The sequence below is a fragment of the Macaca mulatta genome, chromosome 3 (assembly GCF_049350105.2).
Source record: "Macaca mulatta isolate MMU2019108-1 chromosome 3, T2T-MMU8v2.0, whole genome shotgun sequence".
NCBI classification, from domain to species: Eukaryota; Metazoa; Chordata; class Mammalia; order Primates; family Cercopithecidae; genus Macaca; species Macaca mulatta.
Window position 1 is genome coordinate 9,398,826 of NC_133408.1, and position 25,714 is coordinate 9,424,539.

The window sequence follows — 25,714 nt, forward strand, 5'->3', positions numbered from 1 at the left end:
GTGAATGCATGTGTTTACGTGTGTGGGGGGTAGGGGTGGGTGTGGGTATGTGTGGTGAAAGAGCCTATACAGAGGCAAGTAAAATACCATCCCCCTCCTTCCTCTGAAAATGTGTTTCTGTCTTGGGTCGGGATGGGATGAGGTCTGATTGTGCACTTGAGGGTCAGCGGTGTGACCTGCCAGTTTCTGCATGTCATGCTGTGGAGAAGGAAGCACATCTATAGACCTCATTGTCAACGAGATCTCAAAGGGGCTCTGACTCGGGGTCCACAAGGCTCTCTGCACTGGTCCTACAGGCTGTGTTCCTGCATGGAGAGGCATGGATCTTTTTTTTTTGAGACAGAGTCTTGCTCTGTCACCAGGCTGGAGTGCAGTGGTGTGATCTTGGCTCACTGCAACCTCCGCCTCCCAGGTTCACACCATTCTCCTGCCTCAGCCTCCTGAGTAGCTGGGACTACAGGCGCCCCCCAGCACGCCCAGCTAATTTTTTGTATTTTTAGTAGAGATGGGTTTCACCATGTTAGCCAGGATGGTCTCAAACTCCTGACCTCGTGATCCACCCGCCTTGGCCTCCCAAAGTGCTGGGATTACAGGCGTGAAGTGATTATTTATAAATTGATGAAGACGTCACAGCTGGGGTGAGAAAGGGATGGAGATGCAGACCTAAGTCTGGGAGGTACCTGGAAAGCAGGCCTCCCTGAGAGCCCGCTGTGAACACTTCCTGTGTTCCTGTTTGCTCTTCCAGGGTAAGGGGAGCTTCCTGTTTCATGAAAGTCTTAAATAGTGTCTTTTTCTGAGTGATAATATTTTCTAAGTCATAAATTATTAATCTTATCAACTAATTTACAGAGTAGACTCACCCATGAAAGAAGAAATGAGAGAGGCCTCTTACCCACCTCACCCAATTCCTCCTATTTTGTTTTTTCCTAAAGAGATGACTTAGAGGTCCCATTTCCAGGCCAATCAAGTTGAAGGGGAAATGTATCTGTCAGTACGTTAGCAGTGAGAGAGACCCAGTAGGACATACGTGGAAACTTCTTTCAAGGAACTGGCTTACACGACTGTGAAGTCAGTGTCAGGCTGGGCAGGTCTGAAATCTGCAGGGCAGGTGGGCAGGTCAGAAACACTCCAGCAGGAAGTGACTCTGTGGTCCACAGGCAGACATTTGTTCCTCAGGGAAGCCTCGGTTTTGCTCTTGAGGCCTTTCCACTGGTTAGATAAGACCCTCCCACATTATCAAGGGTAATCTTCTCATGTAAAGTCAACTGATTTTATATATATACATAAAATGGTTGAGATTGACCATGGCGTCATATATATATTATATATGTGTGTATTATATATACATATTATATATACGTGTATTATATATACATACTATATGTGTGTATTATATATACATGCTATATGTGTGTATTATATATACATATATGTATATTTAATGTATATATACATATATAAAACCACACATATAATCTATATATAGTATATATAGTATATAGATTATATACATATCTATAAAATGTCATCTAGATGTCATCTATAAAATATCATAACACCTAAACTAGTGTTCGAGTGAGTAACTGGGTACTATAGCCTGGCCAAGTGGGTATAAAAAACTAACCATTAACAGTAGGACTCTTGAAGGAGGCTAGTAGAGAGCAGCTGGTTGACCTTAGGGTCTTTGGCATTAGGATTTAAAGAGTCACCATCCAATTGCCTGCTATGCAAAAGAAAGGAGGAGGGTGAAGAAAAGATCAGAAAGGTTAAGACCATAATCGGCAAAGAGAGAGAAAGCAAATTTTCAATGAGGGTGCTATGCATTCACCCCATCCACATGCAGGATGGATGGATTAACATAATATGTATGTCAGCCTGAAAGGTGCCTGGCCCAAATGCCAACTTCAGCCAGAACAAAGAGCCCAGACTAAGACTGAGGGACATGGAAGGACCTTCCTAATCTCAGGGAGACCACACGAGGACTGACACCATGTTCAGTCTCAACTGGGGAAAAGCAGGATGGAAAGTCACCCTTTACCAATGGCCAGAAGTATAACTGGACCCCAAAAGTCAGGGGGCATTTCAAGCAAAGTGATTTAAAGCATTTCAAGCAGGCAATTGACAGAGGCACACAGAGCAGGCTTAAATTTGTTTTTTACCTGATCAAAATCCAATTTACTGTCACCAAAGGCAGGCTATAAAACAGGCAATGTCACCAATAGCTACTGAAAGTTGGCAATATTCAAAGTCTTGGCATTAGATTTACTTTTTCAAATAGCAGAAGTAATGCATAATTGTTGGAGCAACTACAGCAATGCAAATTTTTTTTTTTTAAGCAAATCTTCTTCCCCAGACTGCTCTCCAACTTCGCCATCCTGGGGGCCTAATGTTAATAGCTCATTCTTCGGCCACAATTTTTCCTTTTCCTATAAATCATTTCTAAATATTTATACACATTTTCATGTATATAGACATACACTGTATGAAGACATACACATTTTTTGTCTTTCTCAGCCTGGTTTTCAATTAATATATCAAAAACCTCTTTATTGGTAAGTGAATATAGATCTGTATTTTATCTCCTAATTTCCTTATGCATCTGCATACACATACGTAATTCTATGTGAAGGTAGTCATACCATATGTGCTTAGTATTTGCGGTGTACACTTTGCATTTTTGCTTGCCTCTCCCACCCCATCACATCTCCCTATGTGTTTTTCTCCATGTTCATTTAATCATACCCAAACACATACACAATAGTTTCATGGTCTTTGTTTTGCCTTAAATGCAATCATATCGTACACACAGCCACAAACCTTGCTTTTCTCATTCAGCAACAACACATGGAGTTGGTTTCCTGCAAGTCAACTGCTATTGCCCTTTCTGATTTTTTGATAGTTAATAACTGCATAAGATTTCACATTGTGCTTATACCCGTAGCTTATTCTGCCATTTCTTGCTTAATGGATATTCACTTGATCTCCATGTCTTGAAACAAAGTTACATTAACTATCTGTGTACCTCTGTCCCTACAGAGTGAGCTTTTGTCTCTGGGATAGTTTCCCAATACTGGGCTTGGTGATTAAAGAGCACATGGTTTTTAATTTTAATAGATCTCACCAGATCATGATCCAAAGAGAATGGACCAACTCATATTTCCATTGGCTATGTCAAGTGTACCCACTTCATGTTCTCGACCATATAAGGGCACTTTCTTTCTATTGTCGGTCAATCTAAAGTTGTGTCTTATTACTTTAACTGCTAGTGACTTTGAGTATTTTTTATTTTTCCCCTCATATTTGATGCTTCTTTGAATTGGATTTTCTGTAAACTTCTTATTCATATTATTTGCCCAATTTTCTATTTCATTATTTTCTTATTAATCTAAGGCTTTTTTGAATATATATTTTTCCAAATCCATAGCTCCTTATAATCTGATTATAATAGATACCGTTATAAAGTTTTAAATTTTTTACAATGTCAAATATATGTTAAATATACATATATGGTTTTTTGTTTTGTTTTGTTTTTTGAGACAGAGTCTCACTCTGTAGCCTAGGCTGGAGTGCAACAACGTGATCTCGGCTCACTGCAACCTCCACTTCCCGGGTTCCTGGTTCAAGTAATTCTCCTGCTTCAGCCTCCCGAGTAGGTGGGATTATAGGCCCATGCCACCGTGCCCAGCTAATTTTTGTATTTTTAGTAGAGACAGGGTTTCACCATGTTTGCCAGGCTACTCCTGAACTCCTGACCACGTGATCCGCCCACCTTGGGCTCCCAAAGTGCTGGGATTACAGGTGTGAGCTGCCACACCTGGCCACATATGTTTTCATACATGTGTGTATATACACATAATAAATACATATACCTGTATTTATCTACATATATACAGTCTGGATATTTTAACTCACTTAAAATCTCCTCAATTCCCAGATTGTATTTTTAGTCTCCTAGATTTTCTTCTAATGTTTTTATTTCTACAATACTTAACATTTTAATTTTTAAAGCATCAGTTCAATTGTCATTGCCAAGTTTAAAAGTTACTCCAAAATGCAGAGGATCAAAATGGCGGCCATTTTATTTTTCCTGTGATGTTGTAGTTCAGGAACTCAGGAAAGACTCAGCTAGGCAGTTCTGGCTTGGAGTCTTTTGTATGGAAACAGTCAGTTGCCAGTGGGGCCTGAAGGTTCAACTGAGCTGGATACTGAAGGTAGCTCTTCCGTGTGGCTGCAGCCAGCTCAGCTGGGCTGTTAGCCAGAACACCCACATGTAACTTCTTTAGCAAGTCAGTCTCAGCATGGCCTTTTCTTACCTGCCTCTAACGTTATGCAGCATTAGTTCAGAAGTTTAAGTTTCCAGAAGTACCCTGTGGCATTCTTACAATTTCCCTGGAACACACCATTATTTATGCCATGGAGAGAAGGGCAGAGAAGTGTGGTCCAATCCTTTTCCACCTCACCTAAATCTCTTGCTGGAATAATACTATTGGTGATTATTCTTCACATGTTGAAGAAATAACTACTATTTTCCACCCAACATATTGCCGTGATGTCAGAAACAATGGACAGCTATGGCATCCGTTCTTATGTCCACATGATGCTGGCACAGTGACACAGTGAACGGGGATGGATTAGCAAGAATACTGCCAGAAGTGTCCGTGTTTAACAATGAGCTCTCTCTTCAGAGAAATTATCTCAGTGTGTTTGCTTAGCAGTCAGGCAACCACTTGTTAAAAACGCCCGTATTTCTAAGAGGCATTAGAAACTGGCAGAAACATTTTGCTGCCGTCACTTGTGAATTCATGCCAGCTGTGATGAATACGAATGAGAAGGAGTTCTAAATGGATCTGTGCAGATGCATCGCAGCACTCCCGACATTTGACAAGCTGATTTCCAAGAAGAGCATCAGGGCACGGGTTGGCAGTGGGGCAGCTGGTGGTGCCACTGGGGACCACAGTCTCAGCATTAGCATTCTCTGCACAGAGGACGCCAGCTTCAGTGTCTAATTTCAGTGTCTAAAACCATATTTTTGCATCTCATAATATCATTTAGGTAAAACTAATTCTGATTGATTGGCGCAATTCTTGCTTTTAGTTCTGGACTTGCTTGCTCTGTCTGTAATATGATTGAAATATACATAATGGCATGGGGAGAGTTGAGGACAGACTAGCTCGGTTTCAGTCATTACTGTTCTATAATATGTCCTCAGACATTAGGACCATAGATAACATTGGAGATCCTCTGGGAGGGACAGATAGTGATATTATGGACACTGATACTATGTATATGTTTAACATATATTTGAATTTATAAAAATTAAAGCTTTATAATGATAGACTATATATTTTTTTCAGTACCAGCTATGGATCCCACAACTACAGAGTCACCATTATCTCTGCCTCTGTGTCTGTTTTTCTGACCTGAAATCCCAAAAGAAGGGGAAGATGTGCTTTCTTAGAATCTGCCCCTAAGAGGGTTCAAATATTAGCCACCCTTTCCCCAAGATCCCTGGAGAAGACAAATAAGACCCCACAATCTGTACCTGTTGGAAAGAAGTCTGAGATGGCTATGACTAAAAGCTGTCTTCTCTTATATTCTCATTGTGTTTTAAAATAGTTATAAGTTACCTCTGGGAGAATAAATAAGAAACTGACATGTTTGCTGCCAAGGATAGGAGCTGAGTAGATGGGAGACACAGGTGGAAGGGACACTTCACTGTGTACATTTTGTCCCTCTTGATTTTTATATCATGTTGGAAGAGTAGTAGAGAGAGAGAGATAATAGGAGATGGTTAATGGGTATAAAAATACAGTTAGATAGAAGGAATAAGATGTAGTGTTCGGTAGCACAATAGGGTGACTATAGTTAATAATTTCTTGTATATTTCAGAATAACTAAAAGAGTGGAATTGCAATATCCCTAATGCAAAAAAATGATAAATGCTTGAGGTGATGGATCTCCCACTTACCCCAGTTTTACCACTGCAGATTGTATGCTTGTATCAAAATATCACATGCACCCCATAAACATATACAATTATTATGTATCCATAATAATTAAAAATAAAATGTTTTAAGTTTTTTAAAAGAAAAAGAAAAGAAAATATTTCAAAGAAAAAACGATTTAGCTAATTTAAGAATAAATTAAAGAACTAAAAGAATTCATTTTTAATGGCTTTGTCTGTAATTGAATTGAAATATACATAATGATATTGTGGGAATTAATGCTAAGTACTGACTATTGTTAACCATTTTTCATCTATGATTTTTCTTCCTATAACCATGTCCTCATATCCTGAGTTCTCAGGTGGAGTGTAGCCTTACTGAGAGAAAAAAAATAAGCCATCACACTTCTTATAGAATCTGACCTAATGTCCTGAAAAAAATGCCGTTGATTAATAATTAATAAATAATATCTTTTAAAAAATCTCACATGAAAAAATGCTCATCATCACTGGCCATCAGAGAAATGCAAATCAAAACCACAGTGAGATACCATCTCACACCAGTTAGAATGGCAATCATTAAAAAATCAGGAAACAACAGGTGCTGGAGAGGACGTGGAGAAATAAGAACACTTTTACACTGTTGGTGGGACTGTAAACTAGTTCAACCATTGTGGAAGACAGTGTGGCGATTCCTCAAGGATCTAGAACAAGAAATATCATTTGACCCAGCCATCCCATTACTGGGTATATACCCAAAGGGTTATAAATCATGCTGCTATAAAGACACATGCACACGTATGTTTGTTGTGCCACTATTCACAATAGCAAAGACTTGGAACCCACCCAAATGTCCATCAATGATAGACTGGATAAAGAAAATGTGGCATGTATGCACCATGGAATACTATGCAACCATAAAAAAGGATGAGTTCATGTCCTTTGTAGGGACATGGATGAAGCTGGAAACCATCATTCTCAGCAAACTATTGCAAGGACAAAAAACCAAACACTGCATGTTCTCACTCATAGGTGGGAATTGAACAACGAGAACACTTGGACACAGGATGGGGAACATCACACACTGGGGCCTGTCGTGGGGTGGGGGGAAGGGGAGGGATAGCATTAGAAGATATACCTAATGTAATTGATGAGTTAATGGGTGCAGCACACCAACATGGCACATGTATACATATGTAACAAACCTGCACATTGTGCACATGTACCCTAGAACTTAAAGTATAATTTAAAAAAAAAATTAAAGTGTTTTTTTCTATGCCCAAAACATTTTTTCTAAAGCAGCCATTTTTTTCCCTAAATTAAGGCCATGCAGTGTATGGTATTCGCCGAAACATATAAATAAATCTGAGAGTCCTTTGATGCTCGATTCCTGGATCTCAGGAGCCCCTCTAGGACTTCAAATAAGTCCTCCAAGACCTCCTTTTGTGGCAGATCATGCTCTTCAGAGTTCTCTGAGCAGACAGAAATAGGGAGCATAAGCTTGGGCCCAAATGAATCTGGGAAACCAATGCGTCTTATACTCCTACTGCATTCTCGCCCTTCTTGCCCTAACCTCATCCACTAATTCTATAAATACTGTATTAGTCCGTTCTGACACTACTAGTAAAGACATGCCCCCAAATGGGTAATTTTTAAAGGAAAGAAGTTTAATGGACTCACAGTTCCACATAGCTGAGGAGGCCTTAAAATCATAGTGGAAGACAAAGGAAGAGCAAAGGAACATGTTACATGAGGCAGGCAAGAGAGCGTGTGCAGGGAAACTCCCATTTATAAAGCCATCAGATCTTGTGAGACTTATTTACTACCATGAAAATAATATGAAGGAAACCACGCCCATGATTCAATTATCTCCACCTGGCCCTGCCCTTGACACATGGGGATTATCACAATTCAAGATGAGATTTGGGTGGGGACACAGAGCCAAACCATATCAAATACTCATTGAACATTATGGCCAACATTATGGCCAACTGTAATGGCCAATATTGACCTTTACAGCCACCGTGTGTGTCCAAAGTCAGTAGTTTTTCATGATTTTTAAAATAGTTCTTGTGAGCGATGACAGCAAAGTTGATGTTTACTTTAATTTCACCTCCCTTCCCGAGTTTCTCCGAGTTCAGCTCCTTCCTCTGCCCAGCAAAGAGCCAAATGTCCAGCCTAAATGTTTAGGAGAAAACTCACAACCAATTCTCTTGCCTGACTTTTGCCATTTAGGGCAGAGCTCCAAGACTTTTGTGCAAGGTAAACACTGTTTTTTAACTTTCAAATGGAGTTGTTAAATGAAGAGATTTGTTTAGCTCATTAGACGTGCTAACAATAAATGCTCAACATTATCTTGTATTCTAAACATTAAACTCACACTTACCCTCTTCTTTGTGTAAATTAAAAATCCCAAAGTCTATGCAAATGCACTTCTCTGAGTATTGAGTATCAGTAATATTCCACTACATGGAAATACCTACTCAGTCATTTTTATTTGATATACATATACAAGACCAATATTTGTGTGTCATTAAATATGAGGTTCTGTACCTAGTGGCATTTATTTTCAGTATGAAGAGTCTGTTTCTGCAAAAATCTAGTTTGTTCATGAATAGGCTTATCCCAGCAGCTCTCTAACCTCTCCCACAACCCTGAAATCTGCAGAGCCTCCACCATCCCAGTGTGCCCCCGGAAGGGCCTTTAATTCCACAGAGAGGCAGAATAGAAGAATACTGAGAAATGGTGAATACAGTGCTAGGCAAACAGTTGCATGCTTGATTCATATCTAGAAGGCAAGTATATGATACACCTTTCTTCTGTAACAACAGAACAATGACAACAAAGTATGACTAGAAAGTCAATTTCTGTCTGTGTTTCTAGTAGACACAAAAAAAGGAGGGGATACTTTTAAGTAATAAACACAATCAGTGTGTAAATGACATAGTAACTCAATTTTAAAATAAAGGAACTAAAGCCAGCACCAGGACCTTTTCGATAATAGAGTAATGACATTAGCTTGCATTTCCAGAATCCTTTGTATTTCATTGTGAGTTCACTCTAACTCTTAGACCAACCACATGGGCATAGGACAGATATTATCCACAATTATAGACGGAGAATCTTGATTTTCAGATACATGAAATAACTTTCCCGAGGTCATAGAGTTAGTAAACTCTTGTGCAGGAACCATGAGCCCTGACATAGTTTTTAGGTAAGTGTGTGAGATAACCCAGGAGTCATTTCTTCCTCTCCCTTCCTTTACTATGGGTTTGTCACTAATACCAAGTCAAGTTAGAGAAGGCAGACACAGACACATCCACTAGAAAGAGAAAAAATGCTGTTCGGGAGGGTATTAGGTAGCATCCTATCTCAGCTGAGGCACAGCAGCTGGAAAAGACCAGTATAAAGATGTTTAGGGTTGTCAGAAAATAGAGGAGTCAGTAGCTAAGATATATAAACTAAGACCACAGGTCAGGACACACAATGTAATGAGAGGCTAGAAAATGCAGCCCACTGATAGCCTAGGGTAAGCAGTTGTTAGATCAACACAAAATGCCATAGCATGAGCCTCGCATCTTATTGGAATAAGTGAAGATTTTATGGTGATTGTCACTATTGGTATCTAACATGGTTTTGACTGTGTCCCCACCCAAATCTCACCTTGAATTTTAATCATCTTCACGTGTCAAGGGCAGGGCTAGGTGAAGATAATTGAACCATGTGGGTGGTTTCCCCCATCCTGTTCTTGTGGTGGCAAATAAGACTCACGAGATCTGATGGTTATAGAAGTCGGAGTTCGCCTGCACACACTCTCTTGCGTGCCACTATGTAAGAAGTCCCTTTGCTCTTCCTTTGTCTTCCACCATGATTGTGAGTCCTTCCCAGTCATGTGGAACTGTGAGTCCATTAAACCTCTTTCCTTTACAAATTACCCAGTTTTAGGTATGTCTTTATTTGCAGCATGAGAACAGACTAATACAGTACCAGCATGTCCCTAATGCAGTTAAGGCAGAAACATGTTTGGCTAATGGGATCATAGATGGTTCTACTGACCTCATCATACATCTTGAGAACAGAGACATTGCACACCCAGCTCTAGGAAGCACACTTCCAGAAGCTTAAGCAGAAAAATGCTCTTTTTTTTGTTTGTTTGTTTGTTTTATTATACTTTAAGTTCTAGGGTACATGTGCACAACGTGCAGGTTTGTTACATATGTATACATGTGCCATGTTGGTGTACTGCGCCCATTAACTCATTATTTACATTAGGTATATCTCCTAATGCTATCCCTCCCCGCTACCCCCTCCCCACAATAGGACCCGGTGTGTGATGCTCCCCTTCCTGTGTCCAAGTGATCTCATTGTTCAATTCCCACCTATGAGTTTGCTGAGAATGATGGTTTCCAGCTGCATCCATGTCCCTACAAAGGACACGAACTCATCCCTTCTTATGGCTGCATAGTATTCTACGGTGTATATGTGCCACATTTTCTTAATCCAGTCTGTCACTGATGGACATTGGCAATCATTAAAAAATCAGGAAACAACAGGTGCCGGAGAGGATGTGGAGAAATAGGAACACTTTTACACTGTTGGTGGGACTGTAAACTAGTTCAACCATTGTGGAAAACAGTGTGGCGATTCCTCAAGGATCTAGAACTAGAAATACCATTTGACCCAGCCATCCCATTACTGGGGATATACCCAAAGGATTATAAGTCATGCTGCTATAAAGACACATGCACACGTATGTTTATTGTGGCACTATTCACAATAGTAAAGACTTGGAATCAACCCAGAAAAATGCTCTTTTGAAGACACTCGGGAAAGTCATCTTCAACACTCAGGTGCAGAGGCGACTCCCTGTCTTCTCGAAGGGAGTTGTGCTGAGCCTTGGAAGCAGCCAAAGCTTATCACAGGGAAATGGAGCTAAAGGGGACTTTCGTGTTGGAATGTCTGAGAAAGAGAACTCGTCCAAGCCTGGGGATATGGACCCCATGAGGAGGCATGGTGTGTCATTGCTCAGGATGCGGAAGGCCAAGGCACATTTTAAGCAATAGACACATTTTAAGAAGCCGTATGCAGAGGTGATAGCAAAGGCCGTGACCCTGGAAAGCTAAGAGAAAGTGGAAGTACCTATGGGTGAGCTTGGCATTGAATAAGTGGGATCCTCTACCCTTGACTCAAAGATCTAGGAAGCCCATGGTGTGGATGTGGGTGGTGTGGGTGGCACCTTCCCTGACCCTTGCTAAGGGCATATTGTTCTCATTTGCATGTTCTGCTTCTTCCTCTCAGTACTGCCTGACTCTCACCTAACAGCCTCTGACAATGCTCTCCTTTGCCTGGGGATCAGGCAAGGTATCAGAGCCCTCCACTCAGCAAGAGTTTTTGGTTTGTTGTTTTCCATTTCCCTGAAAAGAAAGATGCTTTTAATACTTCCTCCTTGTCCTTATTAGGCAGAACCATCCCAAATCAAATCTTCGAGCAGTTATTCTAATCTATGATGTGCAGAATTGATCTTGAAACAGAGCATAATCAATACATAAACATGGGCATAGACTTTGTCTTCTTCCTTTCCTGATAATCTCCTCACTAAGGATGTGCTTGTTAATGCTATTGACCAGCTTACTGAGACATGGGAGACAAGCAAGTCCTGGGTGAATGTGGCAATAGACCTTGATTATCCAGAAAATCTCTTAAAGGTCACCATTATTAACTGGAAATTTTTTTCTAGTCCATTTTAAGACAAAGGAGAAAATCACAAAACAGGACGATATTTTGTATATTGGTTAAATATGGGTTTTATGTCATCAACGTCTTAGCTGTGATCTCCAGAGTATGATATGCACACACAAAATTATCCATTGAGATAGACAAAGGAAATATTTTATTTTCATACTAAAAAATGAAAGGAACAATACTTTACTACTATTTAGTACATATGGATTGAGACTGAGGCAGAGGATTGTAATGCTCACCAAATACCCATGGACTCCTTTATATTTCCCAGACTCCTTTGCAGCTATGATCAATTCATGTGGCCAGGATCTGACCAATGGGATTGGCCTCCTGGGCCTGATCACAGCCTTCCCTTCACATTGCACTGACTCTAGAAACAAAGAGATCATGCAGAGAAGCTGTCTGGTCCATGCTGTCTCTCTTAGAGTGAGAAATGAACTTGAACTATGTTTAGACACTGGTATTTTGGGGTTACATATTACCACAGCATAGCCTATCCACCCATGATTAATGCACTTTGTTCTTTAAGTAAACATCAGACCTTCATGTGTCACCTGCAGTGAGTGAGGTGTTCCGAGGGAGGCTGGCAGTACATTGACAATAAGGGGTCCCTATCAAGCCTTCCTGTCATTGGTTTGATTTCCATATAATACAACATACTGACTTATACATACCCAGTTAGGTGAATTTAGAAACTACATTATCTCATTTAAGCTGAACCAGTTCTCACACAATGAGCAGCTGTTTTAAAAGGCAATCCTCCAAAAAACAAACCCTGTGGACTGAAGAAAATAACTAAAAAATACAATCACAAGAGAACCAGGGCAAACAACTAATATGTCTAACCACATGACAAAATAAAAACAATGACAGCCTGATTCAAACTGAGATGAAAACCAATGGAAAAAAATTCAGTATTATTAAGAAACCTATCTGAAATATAGTCTTTCATTTAATATTTATCAAATGCCTTCTACATGCCAGGCATAATCTAGGTGCTGGGGAGAAAACAGCAGACAGAGCAAAGCCCTACTCTCTCATGGAGTTAATCAGCACATATATAAAATGTCGGGTGGTGAGAGGTGCTAGGGGAAAATAAAGCAGGGTAGCTAGTGTTAGGAATGTTGGAGAACCTGGGAGAGGCTTCTCTGGTAAGGAAATATTTGAGCAGACCCTAAAGGAAAAGAGTCTTGTGCACAACAAAGGGAGACCATTCCAAGCAAAAGAAAATGCAATTGCAAAGGCAGGGAAGGAGGGGTTGGGGAAGGAAGGCTCCAGTGGACAGGGTGCTGTGTAAAGGCAATGGGGGAGACCAGTGTGGATGGGAAGGAGTGAGTGAGAAGAAAAGTGGGAGGTGACATGATCCAAGCACTGGGGGCTGATGAAGGTCAAGGTCATGCAGGGGCCTGTAAGAACTCAGGCCATTCCTATGAACGGGAGGAAGAGGCACTGGAAAGTCTGCATAGGGATGTGACAGGATTTAACCTGCTTTTTCTGGCTGAGAATTAACAAAAGGAGTAAGGGTGGAAGCAGGGAGATCATGTAGCCATTGAGTTTGCAATATGGATTATCCTTTAATAGTGAAAGTCATTCTGGGTGTGTAATTGAGCCTTGAGCTAGTAACTATTGATATCATCACAATTAGCAGGACACTTAAAATTAGAACCTAAAAACAACTATCTGTTTATTTATTTATTACTTAAATGTAAAGGTACTATATACTCAGCCCAGTATTTTAAAAATCCCACTAAGCTTAATGATACTTGTTTAGAAGATCTGTTGAAGTCTCTCACTCAGTAGCAAAACCCTCATTAGGGAAGCACTTACTCATCCTCTTGAAGAAAAATGGCTAAATGGATACACAGGAACCAATATATGTTGACAAATTAAAATGCTTTTCATTGTCAACAAATCAGGAAGAGATTTCACTAAAATCTTGAAGATAAAAGTATGGGATAAATTATGCAGTGGAAAATGTTAGATTATTACATGGATGAGAGTACAGATATTTCTAATACCTCAGCTGATATATTTGCTAGATCCTGTTCCAGCAAGGAGATATATGATAAACTACATTTTTATAAGCCACCAAGTGGAAGATTTATTGGAGAAGACATCTTCATAGGAGTAATTTTTTGAGTAAAAACAATGTTTGATGGAAAAACAGTGTAGCGGAACCCCTAACGGGGAGGCTGCTTGACTGTAACTTTACAAACAAAATCTAGGTGAGCATTACAGATATAGTGCTCACATGAAATCCAAGCACTGCATCCTTTGAAAGCAAGTTATTGCTGCGGTGATTAGTTGGATTTGTGAAACTAATGCAAAACATGTGTATTAGTTATTGATTGTGGTATAGTATAGGTACTGGGAAGAAAACAGCAGGCAGAGCAAAGCCTTACTCTCTCATGGAGTTAATCAGCACATATATCAAATGTTGGGTGGTGAGAGGTGCTAGGGGAAAATAAAGCACAGTAGCTAGTGGTAGGAGTGTCAGGAGCCCAGGAATGGCTTATATGTCAGGGTCTCTCTCAAGATGGCAATCAAGGTAACGGCCAGGTCTGGGGCCTCATCTGAGGCCCGACTGGGGAAGGATCTGTTTCCAAGCTTCTGTGGTTGTTGGCAGGATTCAGTTCTTCACTGGCTGTTAGACTGAGGGCCTCCTCTCCTGCTGGTGTCAGGCTAGAGGACACCTTCAGTTCCTGGCAACACAGTCCTTTCCATATGGCAGCATAATTCCTTAATGCCAGCAAGGGAAAGAGTCAATAAAGAGAGTTCCCTAGCAGGTTGCAAGTTACAATCTTATGTAATGTAATCACAGAGTGACATCTCCTCACCTGTGCCATGTTCTGTTGGGCAGAAGCAAGTCACAGGTTCCACCTGAGGAATTACACAGGCCTGTGATTCCCAGGAGGTAGGAATCCCAGGGGCTTTTTTGGAGCCTGTTTGCCACAACCTGTAAAATGTAGTAAAACCAGTGCAATACTTTGTAATGAGTCAGGAATGGCCAGGAAAGGTTTTTGCTAGATGGAATCTTCCTTGGTAGAGTTTCAATATCTATTTTATGACAAAATACTTAAAAGAGTTGACAAAATGTTAAAAAAAAAAAAATCGAGTATGTTTCCTTAATGAAATGGCAAGTGTTCCAGAGAAGCAAGTGACAGTGATATACTACATCTCAGATATTTTGAAAGGAAAAGACAATGTTCTCTTTCAAAATAAAGGTGATGCTTAACAACGATTTTAAAATAATTCGTCTTATTCTGTCTGAGGTGCTATAACAGAATACAATAGGTTAGATGTCTTCAAGAGCAGACATTTATTTCTCATAGTTCTGGGGTTTGGTAAGCCCAGGATAAAGGCACTGGCAGGCCTGGTGCTGTGACAGACCTGCTTGTAGTTTGCAGATGACTATCTGCTCATTGCGTCCTCACATAGCCAAAAGAACGAACATCTCTCACTGTCTCTTCTTTTAAGGGCACTAATCCCATTCATAAAGGCTCCATCTTCATAAAATAATTACCTCCTAAAGACTCCACCTCCTTATATCATCACATTAGGACTTAGAATTTCAACGCAGGAATTTGGGGGTGGTGGCAGATGTTAACATTCAGTTAGTAAAATTATTGCTTATGGAGAAAGCACTTTTAAATGGATGTTTGCAAATGCTTTCATCTATTGTTCAATGTGATATAAATGTGTCACCTATAAAAAAAACTCCTTAGGAAAAATAAAATTGAAAAGAAATAGAAAAACCTTTCATTTTTTATTTGTATTTATTTTATTTTATTTTATTTTTTGAGACAGAGTCTCACTCCCTCACCCAGGCTGGAGTGCAGTGGTAAGATCTCGGCTCACTGCAACCTCCACCTCCTGGGTTCAACAAATTCTCCTGTCTCAGCCTCCCAGGTAGCTGGGGCTACAGATGTGTACCACCACACCCAGCTAATTTTTGTATTTACTATTTGGTAGAGACCAGGTTTCACCATGTTGTCCAGGCTGGTCTTGAACTCCTGACCTCAGGTGATCCAGCCACCTTGGCCTCCCAAATTGCTGTACAGGTGTGAGCCACCATGCCCAGCTCTAAAAACTTTTTAAATGAAGAAGTTTAGTGACTTTTGAATCCATTTGTTAAGTTTAAATATATTTAATTTTTAATTTAGCTTTCAGGTATGAGTTTTCGAGGGGAGTGAGTGCTTTATTTCTCTCTCTCCCACTCTCTCTTTCTCCCTCTCTCTCTTTATCTCTGTCTCTCTGTCTGTCTCTGTCTTTTTCCCTGAACAGAGACCCATATCAAGAGAAACACACATACACACACACATACACACACACACATACACACACACACACAGTTCCACCAGTAAATCATATTTGGAGGCCCAATTTGACTGGTATATCCACAGTTTTTTCTTTGAGTTGGAGCCTCAGAGGTGAGGGCAGATGAAAGCATTTGCAAATCTTGTCACAGATTGTGTGAAGCCATGCTGAAATCCCCATAAAGGTGACCCAGTGTCAGACCTAAGAGTGAGACTCACCTAGGATGCTGAATAAATAGTGTCCATCTAGCCCCGGGAAGCCCAGGTATCTTGGAACAGGAAGTAAATTTTCTCGTGGGGTTTCAGTGATCTTACACGGAAGTTTTAAACTATGTACAATGTTAAATTAGTTCTAGTTCATGCTGTGTTATGATTTCTCCTCTTTATAATGAAAAAGTAAATTGGCTAAGAATCTATATGTAACTAGATTTATTGGGAGAGCAGAACCACTACTGTGAGTCTCCACGTTGCATTTTCTCATGCTTGGAGAACAATCAGAACTGCTTAATTAAGTGCTGAACAAAGCTCTATTATTGACCACAAGATAAGAATGTCAGTCGTGAGCCTACTTGTCTTCCAGTCCGTTCCCCAGACACCATAGTAATCCATGATGTAAAGTAAGCACTGTTCATTACCTTGTCTGCTGCTTCTTAAAAATGTGTTTATGCATTTAGTATTTGTACATCGTTGAGTTAATGAGCATTATACATTTTGTGCTAAGTAGAAGTATGAGGAGAAAACCAAAAAAAGCAAAACCTTGCTCTTCCTGGAACACTGGGTTCAGTTAACCACATCGTAGCTGTTCTTAAGCTGTGTTCTGTGTTGGATGCCTGTGTGTGTGTGCGTGTGTGTGTGTGTGCACACAATTGCACTCGCACTGCATTCCACAATCACACATTGTCACATAACTTTGTATGGTCTGTCTACTTCTCATCCCTGGAGAGTCACTAAAGAAATCAACATATTACATGTTTTTTGAAGTTTCACAGTTAAAAAACCTACTCAGTTATGTTTAACCTAGTGGTTCCCAGACATTTCTGACCATGAATCATCTTTCCTTACTAGAACAATATCTTAGTTTTGATTCCCCTGCTATTCATTCCAGTATAAGGAGTTTATTTGGGAAATGATTGGAGGAAATGCCAGTGAGGCTGTGAGAACGTGAGCTGGGGAAAGGAAGGCAGCCAGGAAAGGGCGCGTTACCAAGCGACTCACCACCCCGGTTCAAGCTGGGTAATGAAGAGCCCAGGTGGAGCATCTACTTCTGCTTAGTCACTGACTGAGGAATATCCGACCTGCAACACTCATGGACAGAGCATTCTAGAGCAAGAGAAAGCAAAGAGACACAGATATTTGCAGTTGGAAGCCAGACTACTACAATGGTAAGACCAAGGTGTTAGCAGAGCACCAGCATCTGACAAGACAGCTTTCAAGACAGTCTTGAAGCTTTCAGAACACTCAGGTTGTGCAGAATACAGTGTGGGAATACTGGCATATATCTCGGGGTTTTTACATGCAAACAATGGTGATATTCTGAATAGACACGGCCCTAGAAAATAAAATGGGAGCCCCTGAGAAAGTAATATTGGTGAAATTCTGCAGAAAGAAAGGAACGAGCATTGACTGGGCAGCAGACTGAAAACCGGAACTCAGTTCCAGCCCTCACAAGGTTTTGATTAAGCTGTCAAAGTCACCTATTACTTTTTCCTTTCAAAAAAATAAATAAAATAAAAATAAGCATTTTTAAAGGAGCTTTAAGTCAAAGTCACCTATTAAAATAATCTGCGCCTCTCTGGAATTTGTGTGCACTGACAGCCTGCCACACTCCGCTATTGGCTGGGAGCTGCCTGCAGGAGGCATGGCCTCAGTATGAGGACAGCAGCCAGCTAGACTCTAAGCAGCAGCAGATCTCTGCAGTGCATTTTCATGACCGTCACCTCCTTATACAGCGCTCGCTATGTGCTAGGCTCGGGAGTCCTCACATCAGCCCCACAACACGAACATTTTACAATGATTCTGCAGCAGAGAATACTACTGGACACTTTTCTTGTAGTCAAACTGTAGAGTTCATTTCAATTCTGTTCTAACTTTGTTCTTTAATCTGTTGCCTAATCATCGAGTCATTTTTTAGGTTGTTACTGTTTTGTTTGGTTTGATTTACCTGTTTCCAAAGCTCCTTTAAAAATGCTTATTTTAATTTTATTTATTTTTTTGAAAGGAAAAAGTAAACAATTTTTATTTGCAAATCATCTATGTAGAAAATCCTATGGTATCTATAATACAGCTATTAGAACCATTAAATGAGCTTGGCAATGTTGCAGATACAAGATCAGTATAAATAACCAATGGTATTTCCGTATGCTAGCAATAAAGAATTGGAGATTAAATTTAAAATACATTACTATTTAAAATGACTTCAGAAATGTGAAATACTTAGGAACAAATATGACAAAATTACAAAATATTGCTAAGATAAAATGTAAAAACCTAAATAAATAGAGAGATACACTGTGTTTATTGGCTGAAAAACTAAACGTTATTTAGATGTCAGTTATCCTCCAAAGTGGGTTTCTTATATGCAGCATATCTATTTATTCACTCAGCCAATATCTGTGTATTAATTTTGGTGTTTAGATCATTAAATGTGATTATTGATATGGTTAGATATAAATCTATCATATTGCTATTTCTTTTCCATTTTCCCCATCTATTATTTGTGCTCTATTTCCTCTCTGTTTTCTATTAGATGTAAATATTTTTTATGATTCCAAAAAATGCTTATTTTTAAAAATTAACGTGTCCAATAGAACTTTCTGAAATTATGAGAGAGTTCCATGTCTGTGTTGTTCAGTATAGCAGACACTGGTCACACGTGGCTGCCGACTGCTCAAGATGTAGCTAGTGAAACTAAAAAACTGGGTCATTTCTTCAATTTCATTAATTAATTTAATTAATTAATTTCTTTATTTTTGAGACAGAGTCTCACTCTCTCACCCAGGCTGAAGTGCAGTGGCACCACCTCGGCTCATTGCATCCTCTGTTCCCCAGGTTCAAGCAATTCTCGTGCCTCAGCCTCCTGAGTAGCTGAGATTACAGGTGTGCGTCACCACGCCTGGCTAGTTTTTGTATTTTTAGTAGAGACAGGGTTTCACCATGTTGTTCAGGCTGGTCTTGAACTCCTGACCTCAAATGATCCGCCCACCTTGGCCTCCCAAAATACTGGGATCATAGGAATGAACCACTGCACCTGGCTTTTTTTTTTTTTTTTTTTTTTTTTTTTGAGATGGAGTCTCAGTCTGTCACCCAGGCTGGAATGCAGTGGTTTGATCTCGGTTCACTGCAACCTCCATCTCCTGGGTTCCAGCAATTCTCTTGCCTCAGCCTCCCGAGTAGCTGGGACTACAGACAGGCACCATAACACCTAGCTATTTTTTTTTTTTTTTTACTAGAGACAGTGCTTCACCATGTTGGCCAGGCTGGTCTCAAACTCCTGACCTCAGGTGATCCTCCTGCCTCAGCCTCCCAAAGTGCTGGGATTACAGATGTGAGCCACAGTGCACAGCCTATTTAGTTTTAAATTAATCTGAATTTAATTTTAAGTGATGACGTGTGGCTACTGGTCACTGCACTGAATGGTGAAACTTGCAGATTAACCTAGAAAACATCCAGAGCCAGTATTTCCTGCCCCAGGAACCTCAGAAGGTATCTTTCACTAAAGTAGAGAGCATGCTATGATCTGGGTTCAGACCTACTGCCTCACAAGTTCAGAATCAGACTTGCCAGTACCACAAGAGAAAATCTACCTATTAGGTATAAATCAAGATAATCTGGCTTGGAAAACTGAAATAAACTACAGGGACAATTTCGTTTATAATAGAAGTAACTGCCAAGCAGTAAGCCAAGCTCCTTGCATCAACAAAATCAGCATAGTCCCTTCCTACGGCCAAGTTGACTAAGAATTCCATTGATTAATGAAGAAGTTACACAGATTTATATGAAGAAATTACATCGCATGGCCTAATTTTAAAAATGGGCAAAGGACTTGAGTAGACATTTTTCCAAAGGAGATCTACAAATGGCCAAAAAGCACATGAAAAGATGCTTAGTACCACTAATCATCAGGGAAATGCAAATCAAAACCACAATGATAACCACTTCACAGCCATTAGAATGGTTATTATAAAAACATGGAAAATAACAAATGCTGGCAAGGATGTGGAGCAACTGGCACCTTCGTGCATTGCTGCTGGGATTACACAATGGTGCAGCCAATGTGGAAGCCAGTTTCAAGGTTCCTCAAAAAGTTAAACAGAGACTTGCCATAGGACCCAGCAATTCCACTTCTGAGTATCCACCCAAACAAATTCAAAATGGGGACTCAACCAGATCCATGCATGCCACAGCTCATAGCAGAATTGTTCACGATAGCCAAAAGTGGAAACCACCCATAATGTCAATGAGCAGATTAATAGACGAGTGGAAGGTGGTATGTGCACACACTGGAATATTATTCAGCCTCAACAAGGAAGGAAATTCTGATACGTGCTATGACATAGGTGAACTTTGAAAACATTATTCTAAATGAGTGCGGCCAGAGAAAAAGGGGCAAATATTGTATGATTCAACTTAGATGACATATCTGGAATAAACAGAGACACAGAAACAGAGAGTAGAATAGTGGTTACCAAGGGCTGAGAGGAGAGGGAAATGGGGTTTTTTGTTTAATGTGTACAGGATTTCTGTTTAGGATAATGAAGAAGTTCTAGTAATAGTGATAATGATAACAGAACATTGCGAATGTACTTAATGTCACAGAATCAAATACTAAAGAAATGGTTAAAATAATTACAAGTTGTTTTACCACAATACAAATATTTTTTAAAACATCACAAAAACACTAAAACTCAAAATTCCTATTCCAAAACATTTCTTCCTTTAGTTAAAAGATCCACCCAAAAAGCCACCTTCTAATCAGAAAGTTGCAAACTGACTATGGAATTGGAAATGAGAAACGAAGGTGATTGCAGGAATGAAATGCTTGGTAGAAATGATCCTACCAGCGGGTTCACTGGCTTAACCCCGTGATTCCTCTCCTCAAAAGCTATGGTCCTGTCCTGTACCAGTCAATTGGAATCCCATATGGCTGTTCCCCTAGCCACAGAGCTCAGATGGACAGAGCCAAGTTCCTCCACTGACTTCCCTTTTCATTACTTACAGTGATGACTGGCCCCACCTCTTCAGATTGATGCATTCTTTAAACATGCTCATACTTCCAATAAAACTACTGTTATCATCCTCTACACCTGCAAACCATTCCGTCTCTTTAAAGTACTTTCCTTATGTCTGCTGTGATCTGTTGATTGCTTACTTCATCAATTATAAGTTCTTGTCTCGGGGAGAGGGGTGACTGTACAGATTCCCTTAACAGCAGAAACCACAACTGCCCTTGACCTTACAACTTTCCCCAGAGCAATTTGCATCTGCCTGTGCAGGAGAAAAAGGAAGACATTAACTAAAATCACTTGAAGAGCTTTAGATGCCACATAATTGACTAAGTGCTATACAAAAGATTAGGACAGAACTATTGCCATTAATAAATAAAGATAAAACAGCAGGGACAGACTTAATTTGCTCAGTTCCACTCAATATATCTTTCAAATCACCCATACCTTGTTTTCTAAGCAATTTATGATGCTAATGGCTTAAGCATGATTCCTGCCACTGGGCAAATAATATTGCATAGAGCTTGGGGAGGGGAAGGCTTGCATAGAGGAATGTTCTTGTTTTTGAAGAAATATATGTTCCTCCACTGACTTTCCTTTTCATTACTTACAGTGATGACTGGTCCTACCTCTTCAGATTGACGCATTCTATAAACAAGTTTAAATCTAGAGCAGGTACTCAAGAGTAGTTAACTACTCTAGATTTGGTGCAAGAGTAGTTAACTCTTGATTTGATTTTTGCACTTCTGTGTGAACTATACCAAAACCCTTCTTGAGTACCTGCTAAGAGCAGTTTCCATGTGAAATGCTCGGAGATGATTAAAACACATCACTGCCTATGAGGCGCTTAAGGTGAAGTGAAGGGAACACCTAGGGACCCAAGCAACCTTCTGTAGTTCAAGTCTAGAGAAGGCACTCAAGAAGGATTGTGGTATAGTTTGCAAGAAGGATTGTGGTATAGTTTGCAAGATGGGTTGTGGTATAGTTTGCAAGATGGGTTGTGGTATGGTTTGCATAGAAGTGCGAAAATCAAATCTAGAGTAGTTTCCAGGACTGTGGATTTGTTTAAACCAGCAAAGCAGGCAAACGGTTTTATGATTTACATCAAAAGGACTTAGGTAATCATGCAATTTCTTACCTCAAGAAATACACTTAATATATGTTGCCATTTTTATTTAAAAGCTATCTCCTCATACTTGTACAGCCAATAGCACCAGAACATGAATATTTAGATGAGCTTTACATGTTTAGGTGTGGTGTTAGGTTTCTTATATATGATATTGAGTATGTTGCATTAGGTGAATAGGGGTGGAAAGTTAACAAGCTTACTTTTTCAATCATACTTTATATTAATTGAAAGATGTGAGTGAGGTATCTGTATACTTTTAAAAGTATAATGGAAAGATTCTTCTTGTCTTGAATTCAAGTCGGTTGTGATTATTGCAAATAATTGGTTGTATACAAACATCACAGAAGACAGACGTTTTGGTGCTTTTCCATTTCACACTTTTTTCAAGTCTATAGTCTCAGTTCATTAACAGTTTTATGCTGTGAGAAAGCACCAGTGACCAGTGATGTGACGTGCAAATAACCATTGATGTTGAAACCAAGATTTTTAGAAAACTTAAATCTGAATGTAAGTGGGGAGATGAAGTTGGTGACCTCTGTTAGGAGTTTTAGATGACGTTTGACAGTATTGTGATTGACATTACAACCATGGAAGCCAGAAGGCCTGGATCCTACCCTGCTAGTCACTCCTCCCCCATGGACTTCCCAGAGAAGCTATTCACCCAAGAACAATAGTAGGTGAAAGTTGGATTATTATATTAAGGGTTACTGAAACTCTTCCTGGTGAGTTAGGGTAAAGGATGTGTTGGAGATTTGTGGAATTACAGATCTACAAGTCCATGCATCTAGTTAAACATGGCCTGGCCCAGGACACAAAGTTGTCACCAGGACCCTGCCCACTTTTTGCCTCCTACATTACCTTCTTTCCCAGGCACCCTGTCCTCTGTGGGAGCTCTGTATATCCAGTTGTGCCTCCCACCTGCTCAGCGGCCATAAAGAGGGTATCTCTTTCTCCACAGGTCCCCAAATGTCCTCAGATTACTCTGCTCTGGTCTGTCTTAGGTTACATACCTCTTCCCAAACCGGCCACTGGACAGGGATGTGGAATACGCTGATGGACTAGGCCTCCCATGTGTGTCCTTGCCAAGAAGTAGATCAAGCCATACCTCAGAGTCACATGAACCAGGTATGGCAGAAGGACAGTTTTCCAGAAGCAAAACAGTGTAATGCCAGCAAAAGAGTGGGGAGAAGGGGACAGAAAAAAAAAAAAAAAAAAAAAAAAAAAAAAAAAAAAAAAAAAAAAACAGCAGATAGGCATTATACTCTGAAATCCATATCTTGGAAATAGCAAATTTAGGCATGCTAGAGAGAGATAGAGAATGAGAGACAGAGAAGCAGAGTAACATTCAATAAATAGCTGTTGAAGGTATGCTCTTTCTAGGCTCCCGTGCTCAGCTGCACCACTGCACCTTCTCATTATGCACAGTTCCCTGGGTCCCTAGGTGTTCCCTTCACTTCATCTTAAGCACCCCATGGGCAGTGATGCATTTTAATCATCTCCAAGCACTTCACATAGAAACTGCTCTTAGCAGGCACTCAAGAAGGGTTGTGGTATGAATTTTCAAGATGGAGAAGTAAGCTCTACCTGAAATATTCTTTCTGGCATTTGCTTTAGAACTTAGAAAGTTGATCCAAGAAAAAGTTAGCAAATCTAGCTCTCTCTGAAAATAGAAACTAATAAACATCTTAGCATAGCATGACTCTGTGCATTATTCTAGGCTTGTTTTCCTAATACAACCATAAAATCTAAATGAGTTCGTGAAAAAAAAAAAAATGTTATCTGGTGAAGCAGACAGCTTGGGTTAGCAGAAAGAATGCAGGATTGGGCATCAGATAGCCTCAAATCCTGTTTTCCTTATTTACCAAACTTAGGGAAAATTACTTAACTTGTCATCTTCTGTTTTCTTATCTCTAAGGATTAGTGGACTGTATGGAATGTGCCTGAAACATAACAGTCATTCAGTAAATATTGGCCCTACTGGGCTTAGGTAGATACCTACTATGACCTACCCTCTCAGGCCACCAAGGGACCCAAGATGGCTCTGGGAACACTCTGGCCACTCAATGGTGAGATGTTACTGCTGAAGGAAGCAGTTGTGGGAGACAGAAGAGTGACCATCAGGCTGGGGAAAACCGGTTTCCTGGTTCCTCCTTCTCTGTGTGCTCTCTGATCCATTATTTTCTGTTTCTTGGTGAAATCAGAAGACTACACAGGTAGCCTAACTCCCAGTTTCCCATCTTGGAGAACAGAATGGTATATGGAAAGACATAATTATGGGGAGAAAGGGATTAGCTGATTTAGGAATCATTCAATCCAATGAGCACCCTAACTCATCAGTTTATAAATGCCCTCAACATCTCTGTTACCTTTCCTCCTCGTCCTCTTCCTCCTCCTCCTCCTCCTCCTCCTCTTCTTCCTCCTCCTCCTCCTCCTTCTTCTTCTCCTTCTTCTTCTAGATGGAGTCTCGCTCTTGTCACCCAGGCTGGAGTGCAGTGGCGTGATCTTGGCTCACTGAAACCTCCGCCTCCTGGGTTCAAGCGATTCTCCTGCCTCAGCCTCCCGAGTAGCAGGGATTACAGGCACCCACCACCACACCCGGCTAATTTTTGTACTTTTAGTAGAGACCGGGTTTCACCATGTTGGCAAGGCTGGTCTCAAACTCCTGACCTGAGGTGATCCACCTGCCTTGGCCTCCCAAAGTGCTGGGATTACAGGCGTGAGTCCCTGCGCCCAGCCACCTTCCCTTCTTTGTTTATGGTACTGAAAGGCCCTCTATCATCCTACTTTAGAAAATTCTGTCTTATTTCCAGGACAGATTTCTCTACTCTGTACCAGTTTTCCAATCATCTTTAAGAGTGGGACAGTTATCATCTTAATGCAAACCAGACAATTTAATAGGGAAGAGGAATTTAATAGGGAAGACGAAGAAGACAACCATGAGTCAACTCCATGAGAAAAAAAAAAATTCAGTAAAACTAATTAAATGGTGGACTAAATTAGCTGGACATTTTATGTCATAAAACAAAACTTATTGTTCCATTTGGTCATGAGTCATATGTCAGTGCAAATCTCCACCCTTTATGATCACTTCCAGGCGACATCATCCCTCCCTGCTCCCCCGACACACACTCATCTAAGCTATTAATTCAGTCTTATCATCATGGCTATTTTTTTCTCCCATTACCATTGCATGATTTCACTTTCTTACTTTCTCATGCCTAATTTTGTTTCTTTTTCCAATTAGTTTTGTGCGTCTTTTGTATGAGTCATATTTCTGAGTATAATTAACGGGAAACTAGGCTTTGCTTATCAAATACTTGCTTGCTGAAATTCCAGAGGTGCCCAGAGCAGGTAGGTAAGT